Source organism: Sturnus vulgaris, chromosome 1 (genome assembly GCF_052056855.1).
Source record: "Sturnus vulgaris isolate bStuVul1 chromosome 1, bStuVul1.hap1, whole genome shotgun sequence".
NCBI lineage: Eukaryota > Metazoa > Chordata > Aves > Passeriformes > Sturnidae > Sturnus > Sturnus vulgaris.
In genome coordinates this window covers 126014041-126025571 of record NC_142243.1, presented here as the reverse complement: position 1 = coordinate 126025571, position 11531 = coordinate 126014041, and the positions used below count along the sequence as shown (strand labels likewise).

The 11531-nt window shown below is 34.7% G+C and overlaps 1 long non-coding RNA gene across 2 annotated transcripts; it reads right to left on the bottom strand.

Annotated features, from left to right (window-relative positions):
• Positions 1–466: 466 nt before the first annotated feature.
• LOC148225502 (uncharacterized) lies at positions 467–7109 on the bottom strand. Of its 2 annotated transcripts, none has more exons than XR_015807758.1 (3): positions 6845–7109; positions 2674–2741; positions 467–1850 (listed from the first exon to the last, which is right to left on the bottom strand). It is a non-coding gene; the product is annotated as an uncharacterized LOC148225502 (long non-coding RNA). The 2 variants fall into 2 exon arrangements; XR_015807759.1 differs by having other exon boundaries at positions 2674–2738.
• Positions 7110–11531: the final 4422 nt, after the last annotated feature.

The following is an 11531-nucleotide window of genomic DNA, read 5'->3' as shown; positions in this document are numbered from 1 at the left end:
AGAAAATATTTGATATTTTCTTGTCTGTTTCTAAGTTTGATTCAAGACAATAATTTAGCATTTCTGTCTTTAACCACGTCTTTATCAGTCACAACCATGAGACAAAATCATTCCTTTCATGTATTTGCCCCAGTAGAAACATTGATTAAACAATAAGGAAAACTTGGAGGGAACAAAGAAAATAAAAACAAAATTCCTTTATGAATTTCACACACCACTGAATTCCATAAACTGAAAACATATTTTCTGTCTTCTCGGTCATCTCTCTCCTCCCTCCTTGTTTGAAAGCAGTGAAATAAAAAAAAGATATTGTCTTTAAACTTCAAAAGATTTCTTTCTTCTGTTATCCTTAGAAACATTTTTCAGGTCACCAAAGAGTATTTAGCACTCAATGATTTCTCAATGAAAAAGTCAATTCTTCGTAAAGGAACACTTGTTTCCTATCAGTTTACTTACCTAGGTGAAAAAATAAAAGCGAGGAAAATCAGAACTTATGCAATAAAAATACTGTGCAGAGTCCAACAGGCATGAACCTACTGTATTTATCATTCGTGAATAGTGTACACTTTTTCAGAAGAAAATAAATCGCAAGAAATTTTTTTTCTCTTTCCCTGTTTTCCTTATCACAATTTGTAATTACATTCTATTTCAATTCATACAAAAATATCACTATTTCTAGTGCAAAATCGATTACTGATATTAATTTTAGTATCGATTTGTGTTCGTCTTCTTTGGTGACCTCATCAAAGAATGGTGATTTAATCAGCTCAGCAATCTGTTTCAGGTGGTTTAAATTCTTTATTTCTCTCTTTATTTTACACTTCTAAGAATTTATTTTGTTTCTGCTATTTTTACACAATTTCTGTGAAATTCAGAGACATTTCATTGAAGTCTAAGTCTAAAAGACTCAATTTATTAAAAGCATATCCAATGTTTTTCCTGAAATTTCACTTAGCATAGTTCTGTTATCAACAAGTCTTATTAACTTAAGCTTTATTGACTTCCTTAACCCTCAAATATATTTTCACTGTATGTGTACTGAAAATCACCCCTTCAAAGCTTCATGTTAATATCTCAACATCAGTAGATATATTTTCCAACTAATTCACATTTCCAGCAGTGATACATAAACTTACCTTGACTATGCTATTTTCATGTACAGCACACTAAAATATGGAGACATTGTCCACAATTACATTCCACAAATCAACATTTTACTGCCAAAGATTTTGTTGTTTGTTGATACAATTTCGAGTGGCCTTTGGACAGTTCTGTTTCTGTGCTTCTGGAGAGGCCTCAAGGCAAAAATCAAATTTAAAAAAAATCAGTGATTTCCAGTGTGCACATGTGCATTTTGAGCATAGATCCATGTGTGTCAAAAATTCTTCAATTCTCCTAGAGTAAAGGTGTGCAGGATCTGATTCTCCTACACTGAAACATTTTGGGATATTTAATATTTTTTTTCTCATTTCGTCTTGGGTCATAAGCCAGATTCTCCAAGTGTTTCATATGGAAAGCAAGTTCTGCAGCATAACATAAAAGAGATTTTAATGAGGCCACTTCCCAGGACTGTGGCAGACCTATATACAATTCTACATTATGTTTTTTGTGCAATATTCCAGCAACTGTTCCACATTACTTGGCTACTAGTTCTTGTTTATGTTTCCATCCATCTCCTATATCACAGAAAAAAAAAAGTATTAGGCATTATTTCAGTCTAAATTTTAGGTCTTCTCCCTGGGTGTTGATGATTGATGTTCTAGTCTTCACTTTAAATCAAGTAAAGGAAGGACTTGAATACTTTAGGTTTCAACTTCTGTCACACAGTCATTCTTTCTTCTTTCACCTTCCTGAAACCAATAAGTGGGAGGTTTTTGGTTCGTGTTTGTATTTAAATCCATAAGTATACACATATGAAAAAGTAAATATGCATGCATATGTTCCAGTTGAAAACTGGAACATTCCATTAAAATAGAAATGCAGTTAAGAGTTCTGATGAATCAAAAAAAAAAACAAACAAACAAACAAACAAAAAAAAAAAAAAACAACAAAAAAACCCCAAAAAACCACAACTGGAAACCCTTTATTTAATTTAAGTGGAAACACTGTTAATGAAAATTCTGGCAAAATTAAAGCTCTACAGGAGAGTGGCAGGTAGTGAGTATCTGCTATGGACAAGTGAGAAACAACCTTTAGGAGGAAGAAAGGTTGTTCAAAGAAAAAAAATCAGAAGGCTCAACTCAAACTCACAGTAGGTTTAATAAAATCTCAGCATTGTCAAATGGCCAGAAGGAATTCCAGCAAGGTAGGTTAAAGTTTCTTCTTGGATTATTGAAGCCATCCTGTACCAAGCAAAGTATAATCTCTCAAGCAGTTACTGCTTTTTATCCCTTTAGACTCCTCCTTAAAAACCTGCCTTTTTCCTGTATCCCTACAAATCACCACCCTCTGGGAGTGGTTATTCTGGTGGCCACCTGTAAATATATAGCCCGCAGTGGATAACCTGTGTACACCTGTAGTCACTGTTATTGCATCTTTCTCCTCTTCATAGTCTTTGCTCCGGGTTCGGTGAAGTCCTAGATTATGAAGTGTGTGGGAGGTAGATGTCTCTGTAATTTTCTGCCTCTGCAACAGAATAAAGCACCAATGCTTTTGTGGAGTTATAGGGGTTACCTGAATATACTTGCAATATGCAATTTGCAGTATCCAATTCGGCAGGCATCAATAGCTTGGCATATCTGCTGTGAAAACAAAGAGAAAATAAATCGGTCAGGCATGCATGTGCATTCCTGGGAAACTGAAGAGACATGCAGGAAAGAGTCACTGTTACTACCCCAGCTTCTACTGGGCTGGGACGAATGGTTTGAGCACTCCAGCATTCCCCATGTGCATTTCTCCTTCAACAGAGAAAAACTATATTGTTTATTTATTTGAAGCTCTGCACTCATCTTAGGTTTTCCCTCCTACTTATTTCCGATCTCTCTGACTACTAAATTCACTTCGCCTATTCTCACCTTTATCTTTGGATATACGTTTTCACACCTGGTACTCATTTTCATATGCTATTTTGAGGCTTCCCTGGTTATATAAACTGCTGAAGTCTCATCCACGTTGAGGTGTAAACACCTGCTACAAGTTCCTGAAGCCCATTCTGATGGAGACTTTTGGCTCACAGTCTCTCAGCTGTGCTCCCCCACACTTTTTAAGAGCGCCTTTGTTGTTACAAATCAAATCTATTTTTAAGTTAAGTTTACATTCCCACCACCTCCTCTATCACTGTTCATTTCTGTTACAGACACATCACAAACTGCTGGCTACTACGGTAAATGCAGATGATGGCTTGCCTGTAAATTAGATTTGTGTGTGTAAAACCGATGCTTGTTTACACACTGGAATGATGCCAAATACTAGCTCAGATGAAACAAAATATTTATGAATTGGATAAACTGGAAACTTACATCTTTATAAGGTGTTCAGAGTGGATTCAGGTATAATTTCCCTTGCTCTGCCCCGTTCTTCCTAAGGACTATTAGAAATACTGTATTTTTAAGAGATGCAACTCTTTAATTTATACTTAGTAATATTAAAGCAAAACTTTAAAACAATCCTTTTTGAAACAAGTGATCTTAACTAATGTAATTCACATAAATTTAATTACACCAATGTTTAAAACTAATTTAAATATTGCTTTAAGAGAAGTTGGTTTTTTGCTACCATAATAAAATAACTTGTTTTATACAAGATACAGAAGAATATAATTTGATCATTTCTTCTGTTAGCCTTTGTTACATAGATTTTTACATAATCATTACTCATAATGTTCTGACAGATAATGCTATTACTAGCGTTACAATCTTTGCTATTATTATAAAAAATCTGGCTTTGTGAAAATTTTAATTTATTAAAATGTAATGAAAGCACATCTAACATGAACCATAATTTATGAAAATTTTAGATGTGCTGCTTGACATTCATGTCATCAGGCTTCAAAAGTTTCACATCTGAAATGTGAAATTACACAGATTTATAAAGATCCCTTTTCAGCATGTTAGCTGGCACTATCTTCTGTAAAATGTATATATTTGGCTTTAAAGAGACAGGCGCATGTAATTTTAATGTCAGCACCAGCATCACCAAAAAGTGCCCTGGCAATCAGTGGAAAGGTTTAATAGGTTTCCTGTCTTGTTCTTAATTTGCTGAAATTACAAAATCAATACTTTCAGTTGTAGCTGCAGCTACCCGTTTTACTGCTTTAAGATAAAGTCTACAATAAAGTAACCTTCACTTTCAATTTGTAGCGCAGAACATCAGGGTGTTCTTGGCCACTAACTAGTCTTTCTTTTCTCAGCCCATATGAGACAGTCTAGGTGTGTGATGGTGCCCTTCAAAGGGGAAAGGTGCATTTTGTATTAAGTGTAGCTCTCATCAGTGACTTGATTTGGTTATTTTTTAACATCTCAGTCTAGTCTCTCAGAAAGTCACCTTTGCACAGGTTGTTCATTATTTCCCTGTTTCTCTGTGTTGATATTCTATACTACATAAATAAGTGATTGGTGTTGAAACGGCCTAATCTTTATTTTACTCCATAGTTTCCCTTTATGACAAAGGAGAGTATTTTTCTGCTGCGGCTAAAACAGGAACTTCTCCCTAGTTTGTCACATTTTTAATAGTGAACATGATCACTGCATATGCAAAAGGTCTCTGAAAGGACCAGATCAACACCACTGGAAAGGTCAAGCTCTTGCACAGAGCAAGAAGGAGAAAACCAATAAATAAATACCCTTCCATGGGCTTCCCTGCCATGCCTCCTGGCTCTTTAATGACAGAAGTGAAAAAACATACTTTTACATAATCATTCAGCCTTCCAACTCATTTCCAACATTTCCAGTGAGCATTCTGCACTCAAAAATTAAAATTTTAAGGTGACATTTTGACCCTCTTTTCCCTGTTACACAAGTAATTAAAAATGTTTTCAAATTTGGGATTTTTTTTTGTTTCTGTTTTTCTCTGATAAATCTTTTCCTGAAATACTTTCAGCATATAAGCTCTCTCCATCTGAGCAATATTCTGGAACTATGAGCACTAGAGAAGGGCCTTGGCTTGGTCCTCTTCTAGCGAAGCAATAAAAAGAATCTTAAGCTGCTGCTCACAAAAGAATGCAGCATAAGATGTCTCAGTGCTTTCCACTGATGCAAAATGTATTCATATCAAGGAAAAGGAGCTCTCAACACCTGCTACCCCAAATGTTAATGAATACACACACACACGCACACACACACACACACACACGTGCACATTATGCTTCTTTCTTCTCAGCCACAGCAATTTCAAGTTGGGAATTTTACTCATAAAACACATGATGGAGTAAGGATACTGTAAAATAGAAAGCACAGTTGATCACAGATGGAATATAGCTCATCACTTGAGGAAAACAGAGCCTCCAAATGCCACAGCTCCCTTGCTTCATGTTTTACATTTTTAACTAGCTGCTCAAGGTAAGAGCATGCTATTTATCTTGTGATGCACTCTCTGCAAATGAAAATTCAGAGTAGATCTAGAAACAATATTGCACCAAAGGAAACAAAAACATTTGTCTCTAAACAAGTCAAGAGAAATGCCAAATGATTCAATGAAGATCACTTGTGTCACTTATGTTTGTTTTGATTGGTCCTCCAGTGTTTACAGCACTCAACTCAGCAGGCTCAGAACCCCAAATCTATATTTAATTTAAAGCATTGCACCATCACTCAAATCTTTCAGCAGCCTCACTACAGTCTAAAGAACAAGGGCAGAGGGACCTGTTTACATGGAGCACTATTACATGCTCCAAAGGGATTGCAGAACAGTTTTAAACAAATTATATCAAGATATATAGGAAATTAAGATTTATTTTGTGTAACAATTTTCCAGTTCTTGTAGGATTTTTGCCTACATTAAATTCTGTCAATTTTCAGATGTTCTCAGCAAGAGATCATATTGCAGGACAAGATAAAATATTCCAAATGCAGATTTAAACTGCAAAATAAGATGAATCTTAGAAAACTTAATTGTTTATCAGACTTAATGCAATTATCAGAAAGCATAAAGTATTAAAGATAGCCACTGCTAGAACACTGAATGCTCTGTAAAAACTCACAGCAGTTTAGAAAATTAAGTAGAAATAAATTAATAATCAATGCATATTTGAGGGCCCAGTCCTTTCAGATGCAGAAACCGAAGTTTTACGAAGATAACTACCTGAAGGGGAAAAAAAAATCCAGGTCCCCATTTAAGCATACACAGGTAGTCTCAAAACATGACATATGTAGTCTTGAAACACGTCTGGCTTGTCAAAGGGAATGAGCCCTCAGCTTCTATTAACAGCAGGCAGGGTGGGATCCACTTTTGCTGTTTTGCAAGCCCAGCCCTGATGCAAATGGAGAGTTACTGATGCCGTATGCACAGTGTCAGAGCAGCAAACCTTCCCGCTGTAACCATGCTGGTAGCATGCATCGGCGCTGCATTACTGCAGGGGCTCTCAATCCTTGTCAGCCTGCTCGTGTAAAAGGCTCTAAATTTGGGGGTCTCTCCAGGGAAAGGAAGCAGAGATAGAAGAGAGTTTAGAAAACTAGGCATGTTTTATCTAGGTTCGCTGTCCAAATTTTCCCAACACGCTACGAGGTTTGCTGGGGAACTTGTTACCTTGTTTGAAAACATAGGAGTTTTTTTGCATTCACTCTACCTTATCATCTCCCTCTGCAGTGGCTGCCAGCCTAGAATTGCTGCCCCTGTCCCTAGCTGGGCCATTCCAGGTATGAAGTTTGATCAAAGCCTGTCATAAAAGTTGTCTGCAGATGCTACTCACTGTGAAGCATGTTTCCTCCTCAATGGCTCAGTCATTTGTAGGACCCTGGGCATGAGGACGTGCTGCTTTGCAGGCACATGCAGTTAATGAGCCCGTCCTGCTCTTCTCCAGCTAGGATCAGCAAGGCCAAATTTGCAGCAGCAAGCCCCAGTTGCCTCAGAGAGGAGGAGAAGGCAGTGTTTTGGGAGAGGGTATCCAGAGGTTTCAGCACTAGGCAGTCTCCAAGCTTCAGGAAAATGCAGAGAGGGAAGGAGAGCAGACTGAAATTAGCTTCAACCCTGGAAAAAGGAGACAGGCTCGTAATAGTTTTCTTCCTCTTACCAGAAACATTTGTCCTGCATCTGTGTTTCTTTCAACCCTGTTGTGCTTCTCAGCAGACAGGGTAATTTGACCCAGAGGATTTTGGCTATCTAAGCTATGCTTAATCATTTGGCCCCATTACATCACTACAAAACAGTTCAAGATAGAGGGCTCCTTTTAATAGATTTCTTGCTTCAGTTAACAAAAATTATTCAAACTTCAGTTTTAGCTGAGCTTATTAAAGCAGGACTGTGTTTAAGTTATAGTAATTGTCAATAAAGTCCTTTATAGCAGATTTAACTCAGCATATTTTAGACCTTGCCAATTTGAGACAGTTTCCATAAAAAAAGGAGAACAGCAATGTTACAGAGTGATAACTCAAAAATGGAAAAAAGGAATTATTTAGCATAAAAGGAATTATTTAGCATAGTAAAAGGAGGTATAACTAGGAGTAATGGGAGGAAATTAATAAAGGGAATATATCAGTAGGGGAAAAAGAAAAACCTGACTGTGAGTTAACCAATAGAAAAATCTCCCTGGAGAGCAAAGAGTAGCCCACTGCTAGCCAATTTTAAAATAACTGGCCAAAACACTACCAAGTAAATAAACAGGCTGGAAATAATTTTGCAACCATACAGACAGAAGACTACGTTACCATTCTGTTCCCTGCTTCTAAATTTTATGAAAGTGAGCAAGTAAATTGAGGTTTCTGATTGACAAATCTAATGAAATTCAGCATTCTGGCTGCTGAGATGTAATTGCACAGCTTTTATCTTTGCCAGCATCAGAAATTGAGGAAAAAAAAAAAACGAAAGGAAAAATGTTTGGTTTGTGTTTTGTGTCGTTTTTTTTTTCCTTTTAATTGAAATTTATTTTGTTGGTCTGAGTTGAGCTATCTAGTAAAAAATTGCTCCTTGACTGACAACAAAAATTATACTAGAAATGCTTCATAAGAAGAACTTAAATTGTAATTTTTTTTAATAAGTAATTTGTAACAGTAAAAAAAAGCAGAAAAGCCAAAATGCTCTTACAGAGATACCTCAAAATTATACCAAAATACGATAATTTCTAAAAAAATTCAAAATCAAAATTAACATCCTTCTGAACTCCTTGTTTTGGAAGACATTATATAATGCATTGTGATTATTGAAGATAAAGAATTGAGGCAACAGAAATATGTTTGTGGGGTTTAATATCATTTTATATATTTTTTAAAATACTGAAATATAAACTAACAGTTAAGACTAATAGCAAGGCATGAAACAAGATATCCCATGCCGATTAGACAGCAATACCTGTTCAATAAAAAAGATTAGACTGTTCCCTTGGTGTTGGGCTTTTTTGAATAGGATTAAACTTCTGAGTTATTCAATGTCCACAGTAAAATTTAGAAAATGTGTTAATTGAATGTGTGATTGAAATTAGAAAATATAAATCCTCTGAATAGTTTCTGTATATTTATGACTATCATATGTTTTGACAAAAAGAAATAAAATAATCAAAAGATTTGGTTTTAGCATCATTACATGTGAAAATATTAGAAAATTTAAAAAAATATTGTTAAAATGTGTGAACAGTTTATTTACTTCATTGAAATTTTAAAATATATTTTCTTTAAAGTGCTACATTTACTCACAAATTTATAGCAACATGTCATAAACCCTAGCATCTAATTATTTTTTAATCACATCTTCTGACACAGATGATTTCAGTTTTATTTACAGTGAAAACAGAAATCACATCAGCAACTCTGACAGACTTGGACCAAACCAATGTTAATCTGCACAGCTGTGGTTTTGTAGGATTATACATCTTTCAGTTTACTTTTGCTGTTGTTTGGACCTGCCACGAGCACATCATTAAATTAGTGGGGTTGGAATATATTTTTTCTTATTCCTATTATGTAAATTCAAGTGCTTATACTAAAACTTGTGCTCATCATATATTTGCCCTTTATTTTTAAGAATCAAAAGATGTATTTCTATATAAGGCAGAGAACTTCAAAAACAAATAACTACAGAACTCTTCTATAAACCAGAAATATGTATAATACATTGTATAAATGTGAATGTTATTATTTAGCAGTTTTAAATAGAATATTTAGCATGTAAAATTCTGTTTTACAGTGTGATTCATAATGCTGAAAGATTAAGACATTGATATAAGTGGGGCTTGGTTTATGATTTTTTAAATTAAAATCAAAGTATGGTGCCCATCAGTTCTGTTTAAACATGTAAAATAAAGAAATGGACTTTTAGGTCTTTCTGGGTGTTATTTCATTTAGTGTAGAACTTCAAAGTATTCTAATGTTAGCATGTAAATACACAGCTAAAATAAATAAATTGCAAAGGAAAAAAATCAACTTTAAGTAAGTTCATGCAATTTGAGATCAGTGGTTTTTTTTTGTTAGGCATAAAATAGAATTATTTCCTAACCTGATCCTCCCTAGCAATGTTGCCAATTTTCAAGTTATAAATAAGAAACTGGAGTAACAACAAATAGTTGTGATGCAACTAAAAGCTTATGACTGTATCATAAAAATATTTGTATCCTTGCCATTTTTATTTCTAAAATCTCTATTCAAATATGTTTGAGCATTTCAGGGCAAAATAATTAAAAATAGAAATAATATTGGGGTTTAAATTTAAGCACTCCTCAGAAAGTTGAAGGTACAATGGGAGCATAGCACCTTTTCTGTCTCCAGCTGCCAGGACATGCTAACAGGGGTAGTGTGTTCGTGCACATCCAAATAAACTTCAATAACCATTCACCCCCTCTGTTTATAGGTAACCAGTATTTTTGGAGATAGGGTATATTTTCATATAGACATACATGTACACAGCTATCACAACACCAAATTCAATTAGTTGCAAAAAAATTCGAAGGAAGAAAGGTTGCTGTATAAGCAGAACAACCTTTCCTTAAAAATAGGTAGTATTAGTGCATGTACTCTCTTAAGACATGCTTTAAATTAAATACTTTATTACTTCACTCATATCCACCTGGTAAACAGTGCAACAAGTCTCTGGAAGCTGATTTTTAAAAATATTTGATTATTTTTCTAGTATTTAAAATCTCTTCAGAACTGAGTTAGCTTACAACAAGAGCATAATAAAATTTGGCAAGGAAACTTTAGATAATATTGTATACATTTAATTTTAAATATCTATCTGGAGAGAGATAAAATTGTATCTTACAAATGTCCCATATTTTAATAATGTGCTTTAATTATGACAGAGTAATTTCAGAAAGTATTCTATAAGTTATCTTTCCTTCTGAATTTAAGGAAAAGCCAGTATTGTAATAGTACTCCATAACTCTTCCTTTCACTTCATTTTCTTAATTTTATTCTGCTCGCTTTCCTTTGCTTCTTCTTTCCCTGAAGTCTTTGTATTTTAACACACGTAGATAACAAGAAAATAATGTTTAGAGCCATGTTTTCTAATTCTTTTAATTTCCACTAATTAGATACTTGGGAAAAATCGTATTTTCACAAGTAACATCCCTCTGGAAAGTGACAAAACCTCAAAGCTCTTTCAGTAAGGTACTGTTTCAGCACCTTACCCCTGCCCAAGACGGTAGATAAGGGGATCTTTTACAAGACAGTTTAGTCACTCCATGCCATGTCAACTATTTGGAACAGAAAAACACTGAGGCTAAAAAGCAAAGCCTTAGGACTTTATCTCTTTTCTCCTTCTTAAGATCTGCTACTTATTAGCATTCTTTGATAGTATAGACTAAGTTTTACCCCAAAAACCAAAAAGGAATCACAAATGTTTGCCTCAGCTACAGTAGCTCTGTGCTGTGCAAAACAAGAATACACTCCAAATCTTATTTACCTATGACCATTTAGTTTCCTATCTGTACTTGTAAAAAACCATGATTTTCCCATTTGATTATGCTCTGGTTTAATCATATATGGGTGAAGTCTTTATTGCCGATGCAGAATTTTACAACTGAGCTTTTCCTTTTCTGTAGTGCTATAAGATTCAGAAGGCAAACCACGCGTTCTTTCTAACAAAACAGCATAATAGGGATGGAGGGGAGAAGCAATTTGGAGTCTATAGGAAGGTTACCATAAAATTTACATTTTCCATAAAATATAAGTAGCCACCATTTTGCTGTAATCCCAGAGCAGCAACGAAATGGTGGTACAGAAGAAAACTACCCTATCAGACACATTTCATCATTGCTTCTATCCATCACTATCTTCTTTCTCTAGCATGATTATCATTTATTCTCCTTCTAAGCAACATCCTACTTTTAAACTAAAAATTGATAAATATACCATAGTAAATAGAAAAGGTGTAATTATCAAACTAAGACTACATACTGTACAAGTCCTCTCCCCCTCACCCCACTTCAAACTGCAAAAAAGTACTGCATA